This window comes from Chiloscyllium plagiosum, unplaced genomic scaffold, assembly GCF_037043375.1.
Source record: "Chiloscyllium plagiosum isolate Xiang-an unplaced genomic scaffold, Cpla_swu_hap1 HiC_scaffold_8, whole genome shotgun sequence".
Classification (NCBI taxonomy): domain Eukaryota; kingdom Metazoa; phylum Chordata; class Chondrichthyes; order Orectolobiformes; family Hemiscylliidae; genus Chiloscyllium; species Chiloscyllium plagiosum.
In genome coordinates, this window is record NW_028270146.1 from 10109454 (window position 1) to 10135481 (window position 26028).

Sequence of the window (26028 nt, forward strand, 5' to 3'; positions counted from 1 at the left end):
AGTGCAGTGCTCCCTCAATACTGTCCCTCCATCAGTGCAGAGCTCCCTCAGTACTGTCTTTCAATCAGTGCAGTGATTCCTCAGTACTGTCCCTCCATGAGTGCAGTGCTCCCTCAATACTGTCCCTTCATCAGTGCAGAGCTCCCTCAGTACTGTCCCTCGATCAGTGCAGAGCACCCTCAGTACTGTCCCTCCATCAGTGCAGTTCTCCATCAGTACTGACCCTCCATCAGTGCAGTGCTCCATCAGTACTGCCCCTCCATCAGTGCAGACCTCCCTCAGTACTGTCCCTCCATCAGTGCAGGCCTCCCTCAGTACTGTCCCACCATCAGTCCAGTGCTCCCTCAGTACTATCCCGCCATCAGTGTAGTGCTCCATCTGTACTATCCCTCCATCAGTGCAGAGCTCCCCAAGTACTGTCCCTCCATCAGTGCAGTGCTCCTTCAGTACTATCCCTCCATCAGTGCAGAGCACCCTCAGTACTGTCCCTCCATCAGTGCAGTTCTCCCTCAGTACTGTCCCTCCATCAGTGCAGTGCTCCCTCAGTACTGTCCCTCCATCAGTGCAGAGCTGCCTCAGTTCTCTCCCTCCATTAGTGCAGAGCTCCCTCAGTACTGTCCCACATTCAGTGCAGAGCTCCCTCAGTACTGTCCCTCCATAAGTGCAGAGCTCCCTCAGTACTATCCCTCCATCAGTGCAGTGCTCCCTCAGTACTGACCCTCAATCAGTGCAGTGCTCCCTCAGTACTGTCCCTCCATCAGTGCAGTGTTCCCTCAGTACTGTCCCTCCATCAGTGCAGTGCTCCCTCAATACTGTCCCTCCATGAGTGCAGAGCTGCCTCAGTACTGTCCCTCTATCAGTGCAGTGCTCCCTCAGTACTGTCCCTCCATCAGTGCAGAGCTCCCTCAGTACAGTCCCTCCATCAGTGCAGTGCTCCCTCAGTACTGTCTTTCAATCAGTGCAGTGATTCCTCAGTACTGTCCCTGCATGAGTGTAGTGCTCCCTCAGTACTGTCCCTCCATCAGTGCAGACCTCCCTCAGTACTGTCCCACCATCATTGCAGTGCTCCCTCAGTACTGTCCCTCCATCAGTGCAGTGCTCACTCAGTACTGTCCCTCCATCAGTGCAGTGCTCCCTCAGTACTGTCAGTTCATCAGTGCAGAGCTCCCTCAGTACTGTCCCTCCATCAGTGCAGACCTCCCCCAGTACTGTCCCTCCATCAGTGCACAGCTCCCTCAGTACTGTCCCTCCATTAGTGTAGAGCACCGTCAGTACTGTCCCTCCATCAGTGCAGTTCTCCCTCAGTACTGTCCCTCCATCAGTGCAGTGCTCCCTCAGTACTATCCCTCCATCAGTGCAGAGCACCCTCAGTACTGTCCCTCCATCAGTGCAGACCTCCCTCAGTACCGACCCTCCATCATGCAGTGCTCCCTCAGTACTGTCCCTCCATCAGTGCAGAGCTCCATCAGTACTGTCCCTCCATCAGTGCGGTGCTCCCTCAGTACTGTCCCTCCATCAGTGCAGTGCTCCCTCAGTACTGTCCCTCGATCAGTGCGGTGCTCCCTCAGTACTGTCCCTCCATCAGTGTGGTGCTCCCTCAGTACTGTCCCTCCATCAGTGCAGTGCTCCCTCAGTACTGTCCCTCCATCAGTGCGGTGCTCCCTCAGTACTGTCCCTCCATCAGTGCAGTGCTCCCTCATTACTGTCCCTCGATCAGTGCAGTGCACCCTCAGTACTGTCCCTCCATCAGTGCAGTTCTCCCTCAGTACTGTCCCTCCATCAGTGCGGTGCTCCATCAGTACTGCCCCTCCATCAGTGCAGACCTCCCTCAGTACTGTCCCTCCATCAGTGCAGACCTCCCTCAGTACGGTCCCTCCATATGTGTCAGTGCTCCATCAGTACTGTCCCTCCATCAGTGCAGACCTCCCTCAGTACTGTCCCACCATCAGTGCAGTGCTCCCTCAGTACTGTCCATCCTTCAGTGCGATGCTCCATCAGCTCTCTCCCTCCATTAGGGCAGAGCTCCCTCAGTACTGTCCCTCAATCAGTGCAGTGCTCCCTTAGTACTGTCCCTCCATCAGTGCAGAGCTCCCACAGTACTGTCCCTCCATCAATGCAGACCACCCTCAATTCTATCCCTCCATCAGTGCAGAGCTCCCTCAGGACTGTCCCTCCATCAGTGCAGTGCTCCCTCAGTACTGTCCCTCAATCAGTGCAATGCTCCCTCAGTACTGTCCCTCCATCAGTGCAGTGCTCCCTCAGTACTGTCCCTCCATAAGTGCAGAGCTCCCTCAGTACTGTCCCTCCATTAGTGCAGAGTTCCCTTAGTACTGCCCTTCCATTAGTGCAGTTCTCACTCAGTACTGTCCCGCCATCAGTGCAGAGCTCCCTCAGTACTGTCCCTCAATCAGTGCAGTGCTCCCACAGTACTGTCCTTCCATCAGTGCAGAGCTCCCTCAGTACTATCCCTCCATCAGTTTTGAGCTCGCTCATTCCTGTCCCTCTATCAGTGCAGAGCTCCCTCAGTACTGCCCTTCCATTAGTGCAGTGCTCCCTCAGTACTGTCCCTCCATCAGTGCAGAGCTCCCACAGTGCTGTCCCACCATCAGTGCAGAGCTCCCACAGTACTGTCCCTCCATCATTGCAGACCACCCTCAATACTATCCCTCAATCAGTGCAGAGCTCCCTCAGTACTGTCCCTCCATCAGTGCAGTGCTCCCTTAGTACTGTCCCTCCATCAGTGCAGAGCTCCCACAGTACTGTCCCTCCATCAGTGCAGAGCTCCCTCAGTACTGTCCCTCCATCAGTGCAGTGCTCCCTCAGTACTGTCCCTCCATCAGTGCAGAGCTCCCTCAGTACTGTCCCTCCATCAGTGCAGGGCTGCCTCAGTTCTCTCCCTCCATTAGTGCAGAGCTCCCTCAGTACTGTCCCTCCATCAGTACAGTGCTCCCTCAGTACTGTCCCTCCATCAGTGCAGAGCTCCCTCAGTACTGTCTCTCCATCAGTGCAGAGCTCCCTCAGTACTATCCGTCCATCAGTGCAGTGCTCCCTCAGTACTGTCCCTCCATCAGTGCAGTGATCACTCAGTACTGTCCCTCCATCAGTGCAGTGCTCCCTCAGTAATGTCAGTTCATCAGTGCAGAGCTCCCTCAGTACTGTCCCTCCATGACTGCAGACCTCCCCCAGTACTGTCCCTCCATCAGTGCACAGCTCCCTCAGTACTGTCCCTCCATTAGTGTAGAGCACCCTCAGTACTGTCCCTCCATCAGTGCAGTTCTCCCTCAGTACTGTCCCTCCATCAGTGCAGTGCTCCCTCAGTACTATCCCTCCATCAGTGCAGAGCACCCTCAGTACTGTCCCTCCATCAGTGCAGACCTCCCTCAGTACTGACCCTCCATCATGCAGTGCTCCCTCAGTACTGTCCCTCCATCAGTGCAGAGCTCCATCAGTACTGTCCCTCCATCAGTGCGGTGCTCCCTCAGTACTGTCCCTCCATCAGTGCAGTGCTCCCTCAGTACTGTCCCTCCATCAGTGCGGTGCTCCCTCAGTACTGTCCCTCCATCAGTGCGGTGCTCCCTCAGTACTGTCCCTCCATCAGTGCAGTGCTCCCTCAGTACTGTCCCTCCATCAGTGCGGTGCTCCCTCAGTACTGTCCCTCCATCAGTGCAGTGCTCCCTCATTACTGTCCCTCGATCAGTGCAGTGCTCCCATAGTACTGTCCCTCCATCAGTGCAGAGCTCCCTCAGTACTGTCCCTCCATCAGTGCATTGCGCCCTCAGTACTGTCCCTCCATCAGTACAGTGCTCCCTCAGTACTGTCCCTCCATCAGTGCGGTGCTCCCTCAGTACTGTCCCTCCATCAGTGCAGTGCTCCCTCAGTACTGTCCCTCCATCAGTGCGGTGCTCCCTCAGTACTGTCCCTCCATCAGTGCAGTTCTCCCTCATTACTGTCCCTCGATCAGTGCAGTGCTCCCATAGTACTGTCCCTCCATCAGTGCAGAGCTCCCTCAGTACTGTCCCTCCATCAGTGCATTGCGCCCTCAGTACTGTCCCTCCATCAGTGCAGTGCTCCCTCAGTACTGTCCCTCCATCAGTGCAGAGCTCCCTCAGTACTGTCCCTCCATCAGTGCAGAGCTCCCTCAGTACTATCCGTCCATCAGTGCAGAGCTCCCTCAGTACTATCCCTCGATCAGTGCAGAGCTCCCTCAGCACTGTCCCTCCATCAGTGCAGTGCTCCCTCAGTGCTGTCCCTCCATCAGTGCAGTGCTCCTTCAGTACTATCCCTCCATCAGTGCAGAGCACCCTCAGTACTGTCCCTCCATCAGTGCAGTTCTCCCTCAGTACTGTCCCTCCATCAGTGCAGTGCTCCCTCAGTACTGTCCCTCCATCAGTGCAGATCTCCCTCAGTACTGTCCCTCCATCAGTGCAGTGCTCCCTCAGTACTGTCCCTCCATCAGTGCAGTGCTCCCTCAGTACTGTCCCTCCATCAGTGCAGTGCTCCCTCAGTACTGTCCCTCCATCAGTGCAGAGCTCCCTCAGTACTGTCCGTCCATCAGTGCAGAGCTCCCTCAGTACTGTCCTTCCATCAGTGCAGAGCTCCGTCAGTGCTATCCCTCGATTCGTGCAGTGCTCCCTCAGTACTATCTCTCCATCAGTGCAGAGTTCCCTCAGTCCTGTCCCTCGATCTGTACAGTGCTCCCTCACTACTGTACATTGATTATTACAGTGCTCCCTCAGTACTGTCCGTCCATCAGTGCAGAGCTCACTCAGTGCTGTTCGTCCATCAGTGCAGTGCTCCCTCAGTCCTGACCCTCCATCAGTGCAGTGCTCCCTCAGTACTGTACATTGATTATTACAGAGCTCCCTCAGTACTATTTCTCAATTAGTGCAGTGCCCCCTCCGATCTGTCCCTCCATCAGTGCAGAGTTCCCTCAGTACTGTCCCTCGATCTGTACAGTGCTCCCTCAGTAGTATCCCTCCATCAGTGCAGAGCACCCTCAGTACTGTCCGTCCATCAGTGCAGTGCTCCCTCAGTACTATCCCTCCATCAGTGCAGAGCTCGCTCAGTACTGTCCTTCCATTAGTGCAGTGCTCCCTCAGTACTGTCCCTCCATCAGTGCAAAACCCCCGTCATACTGTCCCTCCAAGAGTACGGCGCTCCCTCAGTATTGTCCTTCTATTAGTGCAGTGATCCCTCAGTACTGTCCCTCCATCAGTGCAGAGCTCCCTCAGTCCTGTCCCTCAAACAATGCAGTGCTCCCTCAATACTGTCCCTCCATCAGTGCAGTGCTCCCTCAATACTGTCCCTCCATCAGTGCAGTGCTCCCTCAGTACTGTCCCTCCATCAGTGCGGTACTCCCTCAGTACTGTCCCTCCATCAGTGCAGAGCTCCCTCAGTTCTGTCCCTCCATCAGTGCGGTGCTCCCTCAGTACAATCCCTCCATCAGTGCAGTGCTCCCTCAGTACTGTCCCTCAATCAGTGCAGACCTCCCTCAGTACTGTCCCTCCATCAGTGCAGTGATCCCTCAGTCCTGTCCCTTCATCAGTGCAGTGCAACCTCAGTACTGTCCCTCCATCAGTGCAATGCTCCCTCAGTACAGTCCCTCCATGAGTGCAGTGCTCCCTCCGTACTGTCTCTCCATTAGTGCAAGGCTCCCTCAGTACTGTCCCTCCATCAGTGCAGTGCTCCCTCAGTACTGTCCCTCCATCAGTGCAGACCTCCCTCAGTACTCTCCCTCCATCTGTGCAGAGCTGCCTCAGTTCTCTCCCTCCATTAGTGTAGAGCACCCTCAGTTCTGTCCCTCCATCAGTGCAGTTCTCCCTCAGTCCTGTCCCTTCATCAGTGCAGTGCAACCTCAGTACTGTCCCTCCATCAGTGCAATGCTCCCTCAGTACTCTCCCTCCATGAGTGCAGTGCTCCCTCAGTACTGTCCCTCCATTAGTGCAAGGCTCCCTCAGTACTCTCCCTCCATCAGTGCAGTGCTCCCTCAGTACTGTCCCTCCATCAGTGCAGACCTCCCTCAGTACTCTCCCTCCATCAGTGCAGAGCACCCTCAGTACTGTCCCTCCATCAGTGCAGACCTCCCTCAGTACTGACCCTCCATCAGTGCTGTGCTCCCTCAGTACTGTCCCTCCATCAGTGCAGATCTCCCTCAGTACTGTCCCTCCATCAGTGCAGTGCTCCCTCAGTACTGTCCCTCCATCAGTGCAGTGCTCCCACAGTACTGTCCCTTTATCAGTGCAGAGCTCCCTCAGTACTGTCCCTCGATCAGTGCAGTTCTCCATCAGTACTGTCCCTCCATCAGTGCAGTGCTCCATCAGTACTGCCCCTCCATCAGTGCAGATCTCCCTCAGTACTGTCCCTCCATCAGTTCAGTGCTCCCTCAGTGCTGTACCTCCATCAGTGCAGTTCTCCCACAGGACTGTCCCTTTATCAGTGCAGAGCTCCCTCAGTACTGTCCCTCGATCAGTGCAGAGCACCCTCAGTACTGTCCCTCCATCAGTTTTGAGCTCCCTCAGTCCTGTCCCTCTATCAGTGCAGAGCTCCCTCAGTACTGCCCTTCCATTAGTGCAGTGCTCCCTCAGTACTGTCCCTCCATCAGTGCAGAGCTCCCACAGTGCTGTCCCACCATCAGTGCAGAGCTCCCATAGTACTGTCCCTCCATCATTGCAGACCACCCTCAATACTATCCCTCCATCAGTGCAGAGCTCCCTCAGTACTGTCCCTCCATCAGTGCAGTGCTCCCTTAGTACTGTCCCTCCATTAGTGCAGAGCTCCCTCAGTACTGTCCCTCCATCAGTGCAGAGCTCCCTCAGTACTGTCCCTCCATCAGTGCAGTGCATCCTCAGTCCTGTCCCTCAATCAGTGCAGTGCGCCCTCAGTACTGTCCCTCCATCAGTGCAGTGCTCCCTCAGTACTGTCCCTCCATCAGTGCAGAGCTCCCTCAGTACTGTCCCTCCATCAGTGCAGAGCTCCCTCAGTACTATCCGTCCATCAGTAGAGAGCTCCCTCAGTCCTGTCCCTCTATCAGTGCAGAGCTCCCACAGCACTGCCCTTCCATTAGTGCACTTCTCCCTCTGTTCTCTCCCTCCATTATTGCAGAGTTCCCTCAGTACTCTCCCTCCATCAGTGCAGAGCTTCCTCAGTTCTCTCCCTCCATTAGCGCAGTGCTCCCTCAGTGCTGTTCCTCAATCAGTGCAGAGCTCCTCTCAGTATTGTCCCTCCATCAGTGCAGAGCTCCCTGAGTGCTGTCCCTCCATCAGTGCAGTGCTCCCTCATTACTGTCCCTCCATCAGTGCAGAGCTCCATCAGTACTGTCCCTCCATCAGTGCGGTGCTCCCTCAGTACTGTCCCTCCATCAGTGCATTGCGCCCTCAGTACTGTCCCTCCATCAGTACAGTGCTCCCTCAGTACTGTCCCTCCATCAGTGCAGAGCTCCCTCAGTACTGTCCCTCCATCAGTGCAGAGCTCCCTCAGTACTATCCGTCCATCAGTGCAGAGCTCCCTCAGTCCTGTCCCTCTATCAGTGCAGAGCTCCCTCAGTACTGCCCTTCCATTCGTGCACTTCTCCCTCTGTTCTCTCCCTCCATTAGTGCAGAGCTCCCTCAGTACTATCCCTCCATCAGTGCAGAGCTCCCTCAGCACTGTCCCTCCATCAGTGCAGTGCTCCCTCAGTGCTGTCCCTCCATCAGTGCAGAGCTCCCTCAGTACTGTCCCTCGATCAGTGCAGAGTTCCCTCAGTACTATCCCTCGATCAGTGCAGAGCTCCCTCAGCACTGTCCCTCCATCAGTGCAGTGCTCCCTCAGTGCTGTCCCTCCATCAGTGCAGAGCTCCCTCAGTACTGTCCCTCGATCAATGCAGTGCTCCCTCAGTCCTGTCCCTCCATCAGTGCAGTGCTCCCTCAGTGCTGTCCCTCCATCAGTGCAGAGCTCCCTCAGTACTGCCCTTCCATTAGTGCAGTGCTCCTTCAGTACTGTCCCTCTATCAGTGTGGCGCTCCCTCAGCACTGCCCTTCCATTAGTGCAGTGCTCACTCAGTACTCTCCCTCCATCAGTGCAGAGCTGCCTCAGTTCTCTCCCTCCATTAGCGCAGTGCTCCCTCAGTACTGTTCCTCAATCAGTGCAGAGCTCCTCTCAGTACTGTCCCTCCATCAGTGCAGAGCTCCATGAGTGCTGTCCCTCCATCAGTGCAGTGCTCCCTCAGTACTGTCCCTCCATCAGTTCAGAGCTCGCTCAGTACTGTCCTTCGATTAGTGCAGTGCTCCCTCAGTACTGTCCCTCCATCAGTGCAAAACCCCCTTCGTACTGTCCCTCCAACAGTACGGCGCTCCCTCAGTATTGTCCTTCTGTTAGTGCAGTGATCCCTCAGTACTGTCCCTCCATCAGTGCAGAGCTCCCTCAGTACTGCCCTTCCATTAGTGCACTTCTCCCTCTGTTCTCTCCCTCCATTAGTGCAGAGCTCCCTCAGTACTATCCCTCCATCAGTGCAGAGCTCCCTCAGCACTGTCCCTCCATCAGTGCAGAGCACCCTCAGTACTGTCCCTCCATCAGTGCAGTTCTCCCTCAGTACTGTCCCTCCATCAGTGCAGTGCTCCCTCAATACTGTCCCTCCATCAGTGCAGGGCTGCCTCAGTTCTCTCCCTCCATTAGTGCAGAGCTCCCTCAGTACTGTCCCTCAATCAGTGCAGTGCTCCCACATTGCTGTCCCTCCATCAGTGCAGAGCTCCCACAGCACTGTCCCTCCATCAGTGCAGACCTCCCTCAGTACAGTCCCACCATCAGTGCAGTGCTCCCTCAATACTGTCCCTCCATCAGTGCCGTGCTCACTCAGTACTGTCCCTCCATCAGTGCTGTGCTCCCTCAGTACTGTCAGTTCATCAGTGCAGAGCTCCCTCAGTACTGTCCCTCCATGACTGCAGACCTCCCCCAGTACTGTCCCTCCATCAGTGCACAGCTCCCTCAGTACTGTCCCTCCATTAGTGTAGAGCACACTCAGTACTGTCCCTCCATCAGTGCAGTTCTCCCTCAGTACTGTCCCTCCATCAGTGCAGTGCTCCCTCAGTACTATCCCTCCATCAGTGCAGAGCACCCTCAGTACTGTCCCTCCATCAGTGCAGACCTCCCTCAGTACTGACCCTCCATCATGCAGTGCTCCCTCAGTACTGTCCATCCATTAGTGCATTGCGCCCTCAGTACTGTCCCTCCATCAGTGCAGTGCTCCCTCATTACTGTCCCTCCATCAGTACAGTGCTCCCTCAGTACTGTCCCTCCATCAGTGCAGAGCTCCCTCAGTACTGTCCCTCCATCAGTGCAGAGCTCCCTCAGTACTATCCGTCCATCAATGCAGAGCTCCCTCAGTCCTGTCCCTCTATCAGTGCAGAGCTGCCTCAGTACTGCCCTACCATTAGTGCACTTCTCCCTCTGTTCTCTCCCTCCATTAGTGCAGAGCTCCCTCAGTACTATCCCTCCATCAGTGCAAAGCTCCCTCAGCACTGTCCCTCCATCAGTGCAGTGCTCCCTCAGTGCTGTCCCTCCATCAGTGCAGAGCTCCCTCAGTACAGTCCCTCGATCAGTACAGAGTTCCCTCAGTACTATCCCTCGATCAGTGCAGAGCTCCCTCAGCACTGTCCCTCCATCAGTGCAGTGCTCCCTCAGTGCTGTCCCTCCATCAGTGCAGAGCTCCCTCAGTACTGTCCCTCGATCAATGCAGTGCTCCCTCAGTCCTGTCCCTCCATCAGTGCAGAGCTCCCTCAGTACTGTCCCTCCATCAGTGCAGTGCTCCTTCAGTACTGCCCTTCCATTAGTGCAGTGCTCCTTCAGTACTGTCCCTGCATGAGTGCAGAGCTGCCTCTGTACTGTCCCTCCATCAGTGCAGTGCTCCCTCAGTACTGTCCCTCGATCAGTGCAGTGCTCCCTTAATACTGTCCCTCCATCAGTGCAGTGCTCCCTCAATACTGTCCCTCCATCAGTGCAGTGCTCCCTCAGTACTGTCCATCCATCAGTGCGGTCATCCCTCAGTACTGTCCCTCGATCAGTGCAGTGCTCCCTTAATACTGTCCCTCCATCAGTGCAGTGCTCCCTCAGTACTGTCCCTCCATCAGTGCAGTGCTCCCTCAGTACTGTCCCTCCATCAGTGCAGTGCTCCCTCAGTACTGTCCCTCCATCAGTGCAGACCTCCCTCAGTACTGTCCCTCCATCAGTGCAGTGATCCCTCAGTACTGTCCCTTCATCAGTGCAGTGCAACCTCAGTACTGTCCCTCCATCAGTGCAATGCTCCCTCAGTACTGTCCCTCCATGAGTGCAGTGCCCCCCAGTACTGTCCCTCCATCAGTGCAGTGCTCCTTCAGTACTATCCCTCCATCAGTGCAGAGCACCCTCAGTACTGTCCCTCCATCAGTGCAGTTCTCCCTCAGTACTGTCCCTCCATCAGTGCAGTGCTCCCTCAATACTGTCCCTCCATCAGTGCAGGGCTGCCTCAGTTCTCTCCCTCCATTAGTGCAGAGCTCCCTCAGTACTGTCCCTCAATCAGTGCACTGCTCCCACATTGCTGTCCCTCCATCAGTGCAGAGCTCCCACAGCACTGTCCCTCCATCAGTGCAGACCACCCTCAATACTATCCCTCCATCAGTGCAGTGCTCCCTCAGTACTGTCCCTCCATCAGTGCAGTGCTCCCTCAGTACTGTCCCTCCATCAGTGCGGTGCTCCCTCAGTACTGTCCCTCCATCAGTGCAGATCTCCCTCAGTACTGTCCCTCCATCAGTGCAGTGCTCCCTCAGTACTGTCCCTCCATCAGTGCAGTGCTCCCTCAGTACTGTCCCTCCATCAGTGCAGACCTCCCTCAGTACTCTCCCTCCATCAGTGCAGTGCTCCCTCAGTACTGTCCCTCCATCAGTGCAGTGCTCCCTCAGTACTGTCCCTCCATCAGTGCGGTGCTCCCTCAGTACTGTCCCTCCATCAGTGCAGATCTCCCTCAGTACTGTCCCTCCATCAGTGCAGTGCTCCCTCAGTACTGTCCCTCCATCAGTGCAGTGCTCCCACAGTACTGTCCCTTTATCAGTGCAGAGCTCCCTCAGTACTGTCCCTCGATCAGTGCAGTTCTCCATCAGTACTGTCCCTCCATCAGTGCAGTGCTCCATCAGTACTGCCCCTCCATCAGTGCAGATCTCCCTCAGTACTGTGCCTCCATCAGTGCAGTGTTCCCTCAGTACTGTACCTCCATCAGTGCAGTGCTCCCACAGTACTGTCCCTTTATCAGTGCAGAGCTCCCTCAGTACTGTCCCTCGATCAGTGCAGAGCACCCTCAGTACTGTCCCTCCATCAGTGCAGTTCTCCATCAGTACTGTACCTCCATCAGTGCAGTGCTCCATCAGTACTGCCCCTCCATCAGTGCAGACCTCCCTCAGTACTGTCCCTCCATCAGTGCAGACCTCCCTCAGTACTGTCCCACCATCAGTCCAGTGCTCCCTCAGTACTATCCCTCCATCAGTGCAGAGCTCCCCCAGTACTGTCCCTCCATCAGTGCAGTGCTGCTTCAGTACTATCCCTCCATCAGTGCAGAGCACCCTCAGTACTGTCCCTCCATCAGTGCAGTTCTCCCTCAGTACTGTCCCTCCATCAGTGCAGTGCTCCCTCAGTACTGTCCCTCCATCAGTGCAGTGCTCCCACAGTGCTGTCCCTCCATCAGTGCAGAGCTCCCTCAGTACTGTCCTTTCATTAGTGCAGTGATCCCTCAGTACTCTCCCTCCAACAGTACGGTGCTCCCTCAGTATTGTCCTCCCATTAGTGCAGTGCTCCCTCAGTACTATCCCTCCATCAGTGCAGTGCTCCCTCAGTACTGTCCCTCCATCAGTGCAGTGCTCCCTCAGTACTGTCCCTCCATCAGTGCAGTGCTCCCTCAGTACTGTCCCTCCATTAGTGCAGTGCTCCCTCAGTACTGTCCCTCCATCAGTGCAGAGCTCCCTCAGTACTGTCCGTCCATCAGTGCAGAGCTCCCTCAGTACTGTCCTTCCATCAGTGCAGAGCTCCGTCAGTGCTATCCCTCGATTCGTGCAGTGCTCCCTCAGTACTATCTCTCCATCAGTGCAGAGTTCCCTCAGTACTGTCCCTCGATCTGTACAGTGCTCCCTCACTACTGTACATTGATTATTACAGTGCTCCCTCAGTACTGTCCGTCCATCAGTGCAGAGCTCCCTCAGTGCTGTTCGTCCATCAGTGCAGTGCTCCCTCAGTCCTGACCCTCCATCAGTGCAGTGCTCCCTCAGTACTGTACATTGATTATTCCAGAGCTCCCTCAGTACTATTTCTCAATCAGTGCAGTGCCCCCTCCGATCTGTCCCTCCATCAGTGCAGAGTTCCCTCAGTACTGTCCCTCGATCTGTACAGTGCTCCCTCAGTAGTATCCCTCCATCAGTGCAGTGCTCCCTCAGTACTGTCCGTCCATCAGTGCAGTGCTCCCTCAGTACTATCCCTCCATCAGTGCAGAGCTCGCTCAGTACTGTCCTTCCATTAGTGCAGTGCTCCCTCAGTACTGTCCCTCCATCAGTGCAAAACCCCCGTCGTACTGTCCCTCCAAGAGTACGTTGCTCCCTCAGTATTGTCCTTCTATTAGTGCAGTGATCCCTCAGTACTGTCCCTCCATCAGTGCAGAGCTCCCTCAGTCCTGTCCCTCAAACAATGCAGTGCTCCCTCAATACTGTCCCTCCATCAGTGCAGTGCTCCCTCAATACTGTCCCTCCATCAGTGCAGTGCTCCCTCAGTACTGTCCCTCCATCAGTGCGGTACTCCCTCAGTACTGTCCCTCCATCAGTGCAGAGCTCCCTCAGTTCTGTCCCTCCATCAGTGCGGTGCTCCCTCAGTACAATCCCTCCATCAGTGCAGTGCTCCCTCAGTACTGTCCCTCAATCAGTGCAGACCTCCCTCAGTACTGTCCCTCCATCAGTGCAGTGATCCCTCAGTCCTGTCCCTTCATCAGTGCAGTGCAACCTCAGTACTGTCCCTCCATCAGTGCAATGCTCCCTCAGTACAGTCCCTCCATGAGTGCAGTGCTCCCTCAGTACTGTCTCTCCATTAGTGCAAGGCTCCCTCAGTACTGTCCCTCCATCAGTGCAGTGCTCCCTCAGTACTGTCCCTCCATCAGTGCAGACCTCCCTCAGTACTCTCCCTCCATCTGTGCAGAGCTGCCTCAGTTCTCTCCCTCCATTAGTGTAGAGCACCCTCAGTTCTGTCCCTCCATCAGTGCAGTTCTCCCTCAGTCCTGTCCCTTCATCAGTGCAGTGCAACCTCAGTACTGTCCCTCCATCAGTGCAATGCTCCCTCAGTACTCTCCCTCCATGAGTGCAGTGCTCCCTCAGTACTGTCCCTCCATTAGTGCAAGGCTCCCTCAGTACTCTCCCTCCATCAGTGCAGTGCTCCCTCAGTACTGTCCCTCCATCAGTGCAGACCTCCCTCAGTACTCTCCCTCCATCAGTGCAGAGCACCCTCAGTACTGTCCTTCCATCAGTGCAGACCTCCCTCAGTACTGACCCTCCATCAGTGCTGTGCTCCCTCAGTACTGTCCCTCCATCTGTGCAGATCTCCCTCAGTACTCTCCCTCCATCAGTGCAGTGCTCCCTCAGTACTGTCCCTCCATCAGTGCAGTGCTCCCACAGTACTGTCCCTTTATCAGTGCAGAGCTCCCTCAGTACTGTCCCTCGATCAGTGCAGTTCTCCATCAGTACTGTCCCTCCATCAGTGCAGTGCTCCATCAGTACTGCCCCTCCATCAGTGCAGATCTCCCTCAGTACTGTCCCTCCATCAGTTCAGTGCTCCCTCAGTGCTGTACCTCCATCAGTGCAGTGCTCCCACAGGACTGTCCCTTTATCAGTGCAGAGCTCCCTCAGTACTGTCCCTCGATCAGTGCAGAGCACCCTCAGTACTGTCCCTCCATCAGTTTTGAGCTCCCTCAGTCCTGTCCCTCTATCAGTGCAGAGCTCCCTCAGTACTGCCCTTCCATTAGTGCAGTGCTCCCTCAGTACTGTCCCTCCATCAGTGCAGAGCTCCCACAGTGCTGTCCCACCATCAGTGCAGAGCTCCCATAGTACTGTCCCTCCATCATTGCAGACCACCCTCAATACTATCCCTCCATCAGTGCAGAGCTCCCTCAGTACTGTCCCTCCATCAGTGCAGCGCTCCCTTAGTACTGTCCCTCCATTAGTGCAGAGCTCCCTCAGTACTGTCCCTCCATCAGTGCAGCGCTCCCTCAGTACTGTCCCTCCATCAGTGCAGTGCATCCTCAGTCCTGTCCCTCAATCAGTGCAGTGCGCCCTCAGTACTGTCCCTCCATCAGTGCAGTGCTCCCTCAGTACTGTCCCTCCATCAGTGCAGAGCTCCTCAGTACTGTCCCTCCATCAGTGCAGAGCTCCCTCAGTACTATCCGTCCATCAGTAGAGAGCTCCCTCAGTCCTGTCCCTCTATCAGTGCAGAGCACCCACAGCACTGCCCTTCCATTAGTGCACTTCTCCCTCTGTTCTCTCCCTCCATTATTGCAGAGTTCCCTCAGTACTCTCCCTCCATCAGTGCAGAGCTTCCTCAGTTCTCTCCCTCCATTAGCGCAGTGCTCCCTCAGTACTGTTCCTCAATCAGTGCAGAGCTCCTCTCAGTATTGTCCCTCCATCAGTGCAGAGCTCCCTGAGTGCTGTCCCTCCATCAGTGCAGTGCTCCCTCAGTACTGTCCTTCCATCAGTGCAGAGCTCGCTCAGTACTGTCCTTCTATTAGTGCAGTGCTCCCTCAGTACTGTCCCTCCATCAGTGCAAAACCCCCTTCGTACTGTCCCTCCAACAGTACGGGGCTCCCTCAGTATTGTCCTTCTATTAGTGCACTGATCCCTCAGTACTGTCCCTCCATCAGTGCAGAGCTCCCTCAGTCCTGTCCCTCGAACAATGCAGTGCTCCCTCAGTGCTGTCGCTCCATCAGTGCAGAGCTCCCTCAGTACTGTCCCTCCATCAGTGCAGTGCTCCCTCAGTACTGTCCCTCCATCAGTGCAGTGCTCCCTCAATACTGTCCCTCCATGAGTGCAGAGCTCCCTCAGTACTGTCCCTCCATCAGTGCAGTGCTCCCTCAGTACTGTCCCTCGATCAGTGCAGTGCTCCCTTAATACTGTCCCTCCATGAGTGCAGTGCTCCCTCAATACTGTCCCTCCATCAGTGCAGTGCTCCCTCAGTACTGTCCCTCCATCAGTGCGGTACTCCCTCAGTACTGTCCCTCCATCAGTGCAGAGCTCCCTCAGTTCTGTCCCTCCATCAGTGCGGTGCTCCCTCAGTACTGTCCCTCCATCAGTGCAGCCCTCCCTCAGTACTGTTCCTCCATCAGTGCAGTGATCCCTCAGTACTGTCCCTTCATCAGTGCAGTGCAACCTCCGTACTGTCCCTCCATCAGTGCAATGCTCCCTCAGTACTGTCCCTCCATGAGTGCAGTGCTCCCACAGTACTGTCCGTCCATTAGTGCAAGGTTCCCTCAATACTGTCCCTCCATCAGTGCAGTGCTCCCTCAGTACTGTCCCTCCATCAGTGCAGTGCTCCCACAGTACTGTCCCTTTATCAGTGCAGAGCTCCCTCAGTACTGTCCCTCGATCAGTGCAGTTCTCCATCAGTACTGTCCCTCCATCAGTGCAGTGCTCCATCAGTACTGCCCCTCCATCAGTGCAGATCTCCCTCAGTACTGTCCCTCCATCAGTGCAGTGCTCCCTCAGTACTGTACCTCCATCAGTGCAGTGCTCCCACAGTACTGTCCCTTTATCAGTGCAGAGCTCCCTCAGTACTGTCCCTCGATCAGTGCAGAGCACCCTCAGTACTGTCCCTCCATCAGTGCAGTTCTCCATCAGTACTGTCCCTCCATCAGTGCAGTGCTCCATCAGTACTGCCCCTCCATCAGTGCAGACCTCCCTCAGTACTGTCCCTCCATCAGTGCAGACCTCCCTCAGTACTGTACCTCCATCAGTGCAGACCTTCGTCAGTACTGTCCCACCATCAGTCCAGTGCTCCATCAGTACTATCCCTCCATCAGTGCAGAGCTCCCCCAGTACTGTCCCTCCATCAGTGCAGTGCTCCTTCAGTACTATCCCTCCATCAGTGCAGAGCACCCTCAATACTGTCCCTCCATCAGTGCAGTTCTCCCTCAGTACTGTCCCTCCATCAGTGCAGTGCTCCCTCAGTACTGTCCCTCCATCAGTGCAGAGCTGCCTCAGTTCTCTCCCTCCATTAGTGCAGAGCTCCCTCAGTACTGTCCCTCAATCAGTGCAGTGCCCCCACAGTGATGTCCCTCCATCAGTGCAGAGCTCCCACAGTACTGTCCCTCCATCAGTGCAGACCACCCTCAATACTATCCCTCCATCAGTGCAGAGTTCCCTCAGTACTGTCCCTCAATCAGTGCAGTGCTCCCTCAGTACTGTCCCTCCATCAGTGCAGTGCTCCCTCAGTACTGTCCCTCCATCAGTGCAGAGCTCCCTCAGTACTGTCCCTCCATCAGTGCAGAGCTCCCTCAGACCTGTCCCTCCATCAGTGCAGTGCTCCCTCAGTGCTGTCGCTCCATCAGTGCAGAGCTCCCTCAGTACTGTCCCTCGATCAATGCTGTGCTCCCTCAGTCCTGTCCCTCCATCAGTGCAGTGCTCCCTCAGTACTGTCCCTCCATCAGTGCAGAGTTCCCTCAGTACTGTCCCTCCATCAGTGCAGAGCTCCCTCAGTTCTGTCCTTCCATTAGTGCAGTGATCCCTCAGTGCTGTTCCCTCCATCAATGCAGTGCTCCCTCAGTCCTGTCCCTCCATCAGTGCAGAGCTCCCTCAGTACTGTCCCTCCATCAGTGCAGAGCTCCCTCAGTACTGTCCTTCCATTAGTGCAGTGATCCCTCAGTACTCTCCCTCCAACAGTACGGTGCTCCCTCAGTATTGTCCTCCCATTAGTGCAGTGCTCCCTCAGTACTATCCCTCCATCAGTGCAGTGCTCTCTCAGTACTGTCCCTCCATCAGTGCAGTGCTCCCTCAGTACTGTCCCTCCATCAGTGCAGTGGTCCCTCAGTACTGTCCCTCCATCAGTGCAGTGCTCCCTCAGTACTGTCCCTCCATTAGTGCAGTGCTCCCTCAGTACTGTCCCTCCATCAGTGCAGACCTCCCTCAGTACTGTCCGTCCATCAGTGCAGAGCTCCCTCAGTACTGTCCTTCCATCAGTGCAGAGCTCCGTCAGTGCTATCCCTCGATTCGTGCAGTGCTCCCTCAGTACTATCTCTCCATCAGTGCAGAGTTCCCTCAGTACTGTCCCTCGATCTGTACAGTGCTCCCTCACTACTGTACATTGATTATTACAGTGCTCCCTCAGTACTGTCCGTCCATCAGTGCAGAGCTCCCTCAGTCCTGACCCTCCATCAGTGCAGTGCTCCCTCAGTACTGTACATTGATTATTACAGAGCTCCCTTAGTACTATTTCTCAATCAGTGCAGTGCCCCCTCCGATCTGTCCCTCCATCAGTGCAGAGTTCCCTCAGTACTGCCCCTCGATCTGTACAGTGCTCCCTCAGTAGTATCCCTCCATCAGTGCAGTGCTCCCTCAGTACTGTCCGTCCATCAGTGCAGTGCTCCCTCAGTACTGTCCCTCCATCAGTGCAGTGCTCCCTCAGTACTATCCCTCCATCAGTGCAGTGCTCCCTCAGTACCGTCCCTCCATCAGTGCAGTGCTCCCTCAGTACTATCCCTTCATCAGTGCGGTGCTCCCTCAGTACTATCCCTCCATCAGTGCGGTGCTCCCTCAGTATTTTTCCTCCATCAGTGCAGTGCTCCCTCAGTACTATCCCTCCATCAGTGCAGTGCTCCCTCGGTACATTCCCTCGATCAGTGCAGAGTTCCCTCAGTACTATCCCTCCATCAGTGCAGTGCTCCCTTGGTACGTTCCCTCGATCAGTGCAGAGTTCCCTCAGTACTATCCCTCGATCAGTGCAGACCTCCCTCAGTACTATCCCTCCATCAGTGCAGAGCTCCCTCAGTACTATCCCTCCATCAGTGCAGTGCTCCCTCGGTACGTTCCCTCGATCAGTGCAGAGTTCCCTCAGTACTATCCCTCGATCAGTGCAGACCTCCCTCAGTACTATCCCTCCATCAGTGCAGTGCTCCCTCAGTACTATCCCTCCATCAGTGCGGAGCTCCCTCAGTACTGTCCCTCCATCAGTGCAGTGCTCCCTCAGTACTGTCCCTCCATCAGTGCAGAGCTCCCTCAGTACTGTCCCTCGATCAGTGCGGTGCTCCCTCAGTACTGTCCCTCCATCCGTGCAGTGCTCCCTCAGTCCTGTCCCTCCATCAGTGCAGTGCTCCCTCTGTTCTCTCCCGCCATTAGTGCAGTGCTCCCTCAGTACTGTCCCTCGATCAGTGCAGAGTTCCCTCAGTACTATCCCTCCATCAGTGCAGAGCTCCCTCAGCACTGTCCCTCCATCAGTACAGAGCTCCCTCAGTACTGTCCCTCGATCAATGAAGTGCTCCCTCAGTCCTGTCCCTCCATCAGTGCAGTGCTCCCTCAGTGCTGTCCCTCCATCAGTGCAGAGCTCCCTCAGTACTGTCCTTCCATTAGTGCAGTGCTCTCTCAGTACTGTCCCTCCATCAGTGCAGAGCTCCCTCAGACCTGTCCCTCCAACAGTACGGCGCTCCCTCAGTATTGTCCTTCTATTGTGCAGTGATCCCTCAGTACTGTCCCTCCATCAGTGCACTGCTCCCTCAATACTGACACTCCATCAGTGCAGAGCTCCCTCAGTTCTCTCCCTCCATTAGTGCAGTGCTCCCTCAGTACTGTCCCTCGCTCAGTGCGGTGCTCCCTCAGTACTGTCCCTCCATCAGTGCAGTGCTCCCTCAGTTCTCTCCCTCCATTAGTGCAGTGCTCCCTCAGTACTGTCCCTCCCTCAGTGTAAACCTCCCTCAGCACTGTCCCTCCATCAGTGCAGAGATCCCTTCGAACTGTCCCTCCATCAGTGCAGTGCTCCCTCAGTACTGTCCCTCGATCAGTGCAGAGCTCCCTCAGCACTGTCCCTCCATCAGTGCAGTGCTCCCTCAGCACTTTCCCTCCATCAGTGCAGAGCACCCTCAGTACTGTCCCTCGACCAATGCAGTGCTCCCTCAGTGCTGTCCCTCCATCAGTGCAGTGCTCCCTCAGTGCTGTCCCTCCATCAGTTCAGTGCTCCCTCAGTGCTGTCCTTCCATTAGTGCAGTGCTCCCTCATTACTGTCCGTCCATCAGTGCAGTGCTCCTTCAGTGCTTTCCCTCCATCAGTGCAGTGCTCCCTCAGTACCGTCCCTCCATCAGTGCAGTGCTCCCTCAGTACTATCCCTTCATCAGTGCGGTGCTCCCTCAGTACTATCCCTCCATCAGTGCGGTGCTCCCTCAGTATTTTCCCTCCATCAGTGCAGTGCTCCCTCAGTACTATCCCTCCATCAGTGCAGTGCTCCCTCGGTACATTCCCTCGATCAGTGCAGAGTTCCCTCAGTACTATCCCTCCATCAGTGCAGTGCTCCCTTGGTACGTTCCCTCGATCAGTGCAGAGTTCCCTCAGTACTATCCCTCGATCAGTGCAGACCTCCCTCAGTACTATCCCTCCATCAGTGCAGAGCTCCCTCAGTACTATCCCTCCATCAGTGCAGTGCTCCCTCGGTACGTTCCCTCGATCAGTGCAGAGTTCCCTCAGTACTATCCCTCGATCAGTGCAGACCTCCCTCAGTACTATCCCTCCATCAGTGCAGTGCTCCCTCAGTACTATCCCTCCATCAGTGCGGAGCTCCCTCAGTACTGTCCCTCCATCAGTGCAGTGCTCCCTCAGTACTGTCCCTCCATCAGTGCAGAGCTCCCTCAGTACTGTCCCTCGATCAGTGCGGTGCTCCCTCAGTACTGTCCCTCCATCCGTGCAGTGCTCCCTCAGTCCTGTCCCTCCATCAGTGCAGTGCTCCCTCTGTTCTCTCCCGCCATTAGTGCAGTGCTCCCTCAGTACTGTCCCTCGATCAGTGCAGAGTTCCCTCAGTACTATCCCTCCATCAGTGCAGAGCTCCCTCAGCACTGTCCCTCCATCAGTACAGAGCTCCCTCAGTACTGTCCCTCGATCAATGAAGTGCTCCCTCAGTCCTGTCCCTCCATCAGTGCAGTGCTCCCTCAGTGCTGTCCCTCCATCAGTGCAGAGCTCCCTCAGTACTGTCCTTCCATTAGTGCAGTGCTCTCTCAGTACTGTCCCTCCATCAGTGCAGAGCTCCCTCAGACCTGTCCCTCCAACAGTACGGCGCTCCCTCAGTATTGTCCTTCTATTGTGCAGTGATCCCTCAGTACTGTCCCTCCATCAGTGCACTGCTCCCTCAATACTGACACTCCATCAGTGCAGAGCTCCCTCAGTTCTCTCCCTCCATTAGTGCAGTGCTCCCTCAGTACTGTCCCTCGCTCAGTGCGGTGCTCCCTCAGTACTGTCCCTCCATCAGTGCAGTGCTCCCTCAGTTCTCTCCCTCCATTAGTGCAGTGCTCCCTCAGTACTGTCCCTCCCTCAGTGTAAACCTCCCTCAGCACTGTCCCTCCATCAGTGCAGAGCTCCCTTCGAACTGTCCCTCCATCAGTGCAGTGCTCCCTCAGTACTGTCCCTCGATCAGTGCAGAGCTCCCTCAGCACTGTCCCTCCATCAGTGCAGTGCTCCCTCAGCACTTTCCCTCCATCAGTGCAGAGCACCCTCAGTACTGTCCCTCGACCAATGCAGTGCTCCCTCAGTGCTGTCCCTCCATCAGTGCAGTGCTCCCTCAGTGCTGTCCCTCCATCAGTGCAGTGCTCCCTCAGTGCTGTCCCTCCATCAGTTCAGTGCTCCCTCAGTGCTGTCCTTCCATTAGTGCAGTGCTCCCTCATTACTGTCCGTCCATCAGTGCAGTGCTCCTTCAGTGCTTTCCCTCCATCAGTGCAGAGCTCCCTTAGTACTGTCCCTCGACCAATGCAGTGCTCCCTCAGTCCTGTCCCTCCATCAGTGCAGTGCTCCCTCAGTGCTGTCCCTCCATCAGTGCAGTGCTCTCTCAGTACTGTCCCTCCATCAGTGCAGAGCACCCTCAGTACTGTCCCTCGACCAATGCAGTGCTCCCTTAGTCCTGTCCCTCCATCAGTGCAGTGCTCCCTCAGTCCTGTCCCTCCATCAGTGCAGTGCTCCCTCAGTGCTGTCCCTCCATCAGTGCAGTGCTCCCTCAGTGCTGTCCCTCCATCAGTGCAGTGCTCCCTCAGTGCTGTCCTTCCATTAGTGCAGTGCTCCCTCAGTATTGTCCCTCCATCAGTGCAGTGCTCCCTCAGTACTGTCCCTCCATCAGTGCAGTGCTCCCTCAGTACTGTCCCTCCTTGTGTTGGTTTCTCGCTGCTCTCAGGACTGGTTAATGAACTGTCTTTTACTGACCTGTGGTCATAATTTTTGCGTCTCTGTCATCGGTCACTTTAGCCCTTGATGAGAGTAATTTGATTGTTTCACACAAATCGACATCCTGAAAACAAAACCCCTTACAACCAGTGACATCATGAATAGGAAGAGTGCATTATGGGTAGAGTGCGTGATGTCACGAGAATGTAACTTTGTGAAGTCACATAGCAGGGTTCTATAAAATGGTGCTTTCTTCCAAAGACGACTAAACGTGTTGAACCAAGTCTCTTCCTCAAATTTTGGAAAGGGAATTGGAAAAAATGAAGATAGCTGGCTTTAAGTTTTGAGGAAAAATAAGGATTGACCAATAGTCCAGCTGTATCAGGAATCTCAGAGCCCCAAATCATTATGTTTGGCATTGTCTCATTGGTCAACTTTAAGGAATCATGCCCAACCATTCCTCATCTGTCGAATCTCCTGCCCAAAAATGCACTGAAGCAGATTTCAGGCAAACAGTCTGTGGTATCAATTCTAATGTGTGGAAATTTTCCCGTGGACTTTACTCAGGAGAATATTAGGCTTTGGCTCTGCAAGAGTTTGTGACCAGTTCACCAATAACACAGAGAGCAAACAGGATAGATACTTGTCGATGGAAGGGCAGGTGGACGCTTGATCCCAAAACCTTCCTCAAAGGTTTGGACAAGGTGGTCCATAAGTACTTCCTTGGGGATTGCTCACCTACCTCTGTGAGCCCATTAAATCCACCCTCTCTTTCTCTTACATCAATATAAGTCTCCCTGAGCCTGTGGGTCGCGTTGAGATTTTTAAAAATTCCTTCATTTGGATTGGAGTTGGCGAGGCCTCGTCTGCGCTCTCCGCTTGTCTTCAATGAACTACAACAATTCATGCACACGCAAATGTTCTTCTGATGCATCGGAGATGTGGCCTCTGTGTTCGAGCTTTTTCCCAATCTCCGCCTCTTTCCCCACTGGGTCATTTATGGCACAGAAGGTAGCCATTTGGTCCATCGGGTGCACACTGTCACCCCTCAATTGATCCAGTCAGAAATACTTCTGCTGCACAAATGCCAGGCAATGACCATCTCCAGTAAGAGATTATCCAACCAGCACACCTTGACATTCAACTATACTATTATTGAGGTGGAGATGCCAGTGTTGGACTTGGGTGGACTCGGTTCAAAGACACATGACACCAGATTACAGTCAAACGGGTTTATTTGAAATCACAAGCTTTCGGAGCAGAGCTCCGGAATAAACCTGTTGGACTGAAACCTGGTGTTGTGTGACTTCTGACTGTTATTGAAGGCCTCACTATCAACATCCTGGGAGTTACCACTGATCAGAAACTCAACTGAACTCACCACATAAACACAATGGTAATGAGAGCAGGTCAGAGGCTACGGATACTGCGGTGGGTAACTCACCTCCTGACTCCCCAAAGCCTGCCCACCATCAACAAGACACAAGTCAGGAGTGTGATGGAATACTCCCCACTTGCCCTGGATGGGGGCAGCTCCAACAACACTCAAGAAGCTTGACACCATCCAGGACAAAGCAGCCGCTTGACTGGCACCACATCCACAAACATCAACTCCCTCCACCACCGGCGCTCAGTAGCAGCAGTGTGTACCATCTACAAGATGCACTGCAGAAACTCATCAAAGATCCTCAGACAGCACCCTCCAAACCCATGACCACTTCCATCTAGAAGGACAAGGGCAACAAATACATGGGAATACAGCCCTCTGCAAGTTCCCCTCCGAGCCACTCACCATCCTGACTTGGAAATATATTGCCGTTCCTTCACTGTCGCTGGGTCAGAATCCCGGAATTCGCTTCCTAAGGGCATTGTGGATCAACCCACGGCACATGCATGGATAGGGTAAATAGGCGGAGTCTTTTCCCTGGGATCAGGGAGTCCAGAACTCGAGGGTGAGAGGGGAAAAATATAAAAGAGACCTACGGGGCAACTTTTTCACACAGTATGGAATGAGCTGCCAAAGGAAGTGGTGGAGACTGGTACAATTGCAACATTTAAGAGGCATTTGGATGGGTATATGAATAGGAAGGGTTTGGAGGGATATGGGCCGGGTGCTGGCAGGTGGGACTAGATTGGGTTGGGATATCTGGTCGGCATGGACGGGTTGGACTGAAGGGTCTGTTTCCATGCTGTACATCTCCATGACTCTATGACATGGACTGCAGCGGTTCAAGAAGGCAGCTCACCCCACCTTCTCAAGGGGCAACTACAGAGGGGGTAATAAATGCTGGGCCAAGTCAATGACACTGCTCCCAAAAATGAATTAGACAAAGAACACCCATCTCTACCCAATCCCAGAAGCACTAAAAAAGGTATTTGCTTCAGGAGATTATCCAGTTTCCTTTGGACATAACTATTTCCACTTCTGCCATCTTTGTGGGCAGTGAGATCCTAGTCATTCCCACACTCTGCCTGAAAGGGTTCATCCTCACATTTCCCCTGTGACTCCTGCCCAATGTCCTCATAGCGTCAGTTAGTGGGAGAGGCTTTCCCTGAAATCACCACTCCCTCTGTCTCAATCTTCTTTCTTCAAGAAACGTAACCCCAGCCTGACTGTAACTAACCCTGTATCTCCAAAACTCATCTAGCAAATCACCTTCAGTAAGACCCTCACATTATTCCTCAAGTGAAGTGACCAAAGCTCAATACTCAAGTTGGGAGCTAGGCAGAGCTTTAAGAACGTAGAGTTCGATGGCACAGTAACAGATCCTTCAGCCCATCTTATCTGTACATGGTCGGTATCCCTCTATTTTCTGCCTGTTCGTGTGTCTGGCTAAATGCCTCTTATATATTGTTGTTGTATCTGCTTCTACTTGCCCTGGAAGCACCGACCACACTCTGTGTAACAAAACCTGCTTCCCGCATCTCCTTTAAACTTTCCCCCTCTCATGTGAAACTTATGCCTGCTCGTCTTTGACATTCCCACTCTGGAAGAAACTGACTATCCACCCTATCCATGTCTCCAATAATTTTATACACTTGTACGTGGTCACCCTAGAGCCTCCGAAGCTCCAGTGAAAGCAACCCAAGTTTGTCCAACCTCTCCCTGTAGCTAATGCACTCCAATACAGGCAACATTCCCCCTAAACCTCTTCTGCACCCTTTCCAAAACCTCCACATCCTTCCTTTAGTGTGGGGACCAGTCTGCACACAATATCCCAAATGTGGCCTCACTAAAGTCTTATACAACTGCCGACAAGACTTGCCAATTTCTATGCTCAGTGCCCCAGCCGATGAAAACAATATGCCATTTGCCTTCTTTACCATGTTGGAGGAGAAAGTGAGGTCTGCAGATGCTGGAGATCAGAGCTGGAAATGTGTTGCTGGAAAAGCGCAGCAGGTCAGGCAGCATCCAGGGAACAGGAGAATCGATGTTTTGGGCATAAGCCCTTCTTCAGAAGAAGGGCTTATGCCCGAAACGTCAATTCTCCTGTTCCCTGGATGCTGCCTGACCTGCTGCGCTTTTCCAGCAACACATTTCCAGCTTCTTTACCATGTTATCTACTTGTGTTGCCACTTTGGTCTTGTACCCCAAATCCCTCTAAAATCAATGTTCCACATGGTACTGCCATTGACTGTGTACTTTCCTCTTGCATTTGACCTCCCACAATGCATCATGTCACACTTGTCCAGATTAAACTCCATCTGCCATTTCTCTGCCCGACTTTCCAACTGCTCTACATCCTGCTGTATCCTTTGATGACCTTCCTCACTATCCACAACTCCACCAATGTTCATGTCATCAGCAAACTTACTAACCAGACCAGCTACATTTTCATCCAAATCATTCATATATATCACAAACAGCAAAGGGCCCAGCACTGATCCTTGTGGAACACCACTGGTCACAGACCTTCAGTCAGAAAACACTTCTCCACAACTACCTTCTGTCTTCTCTGAACAAGCCAATTTATAAAAGTTCAGCGTGACTTCCCCAAAGTCATGCTGGGTGGCACAGTGGCTCAGTGGTTAGCACTGCTGCCTCAGAGACCCGGGTTCAATTCCCCCCTCAGGCAACTGTCTGTGTGGAGTTTGCACATTCTCCCCGTGTCTGCGTAGGTTTCCTCCCACAGTCCAAAGATGTGCAGGTTAGGTGAATTGGCCATGCTAAATTGCCCATAGTGTTAGGTGAAGGGGTAAATTGTAGGGGAATGGGTCTGGGTGGGTTACTCTTCGGAGGGTCGGTGTGGACTTGTTGGGCCGAAGGGCCTGTTTCCACACTGTAGGAAATCTAAAACAATTTTGTTACTCAGCGTTTCTATTTGTGAAGTCCAGGATGCCATATGCTTTCCTTTTGACTCTTAGAATAGACAATAGACAATAGGTGCAGGAGTAGGCCATTTGGCCCATCGAGCCAGCACTACCATTCATTACAATCATGGCTGATCATCCGCAATCAGTATCCTGTTCCTGCCTTATCCCCATAACCCTTGATTCCACTATCTTTAAGAGCTCTATCTATCTCTTGCCACCTTCAGGGATTGAGACATACGCGTTGCTGGGTACTGTACCAGTGCATCTGCAGCACCTTTAGGGAAAGAAACTGCCATCCTTACTTGGTCTGGCCTACATGGGACTCCAGACCCACAGCAATGTGGTTGAATCT

At 54.1% G+C, this 26028-nt stretch overlaps 1 pseudogene; it reads left to right on the forward strand.

Annotated features, from left to right (window-relative positions):
• LOC148149339 (uncharacterized) overlaps window positions 1-26028 on the forward strand; it is a 93213-nt pseudogene that overhangs the window by 56878 nt on the left and 10307 nt on the right.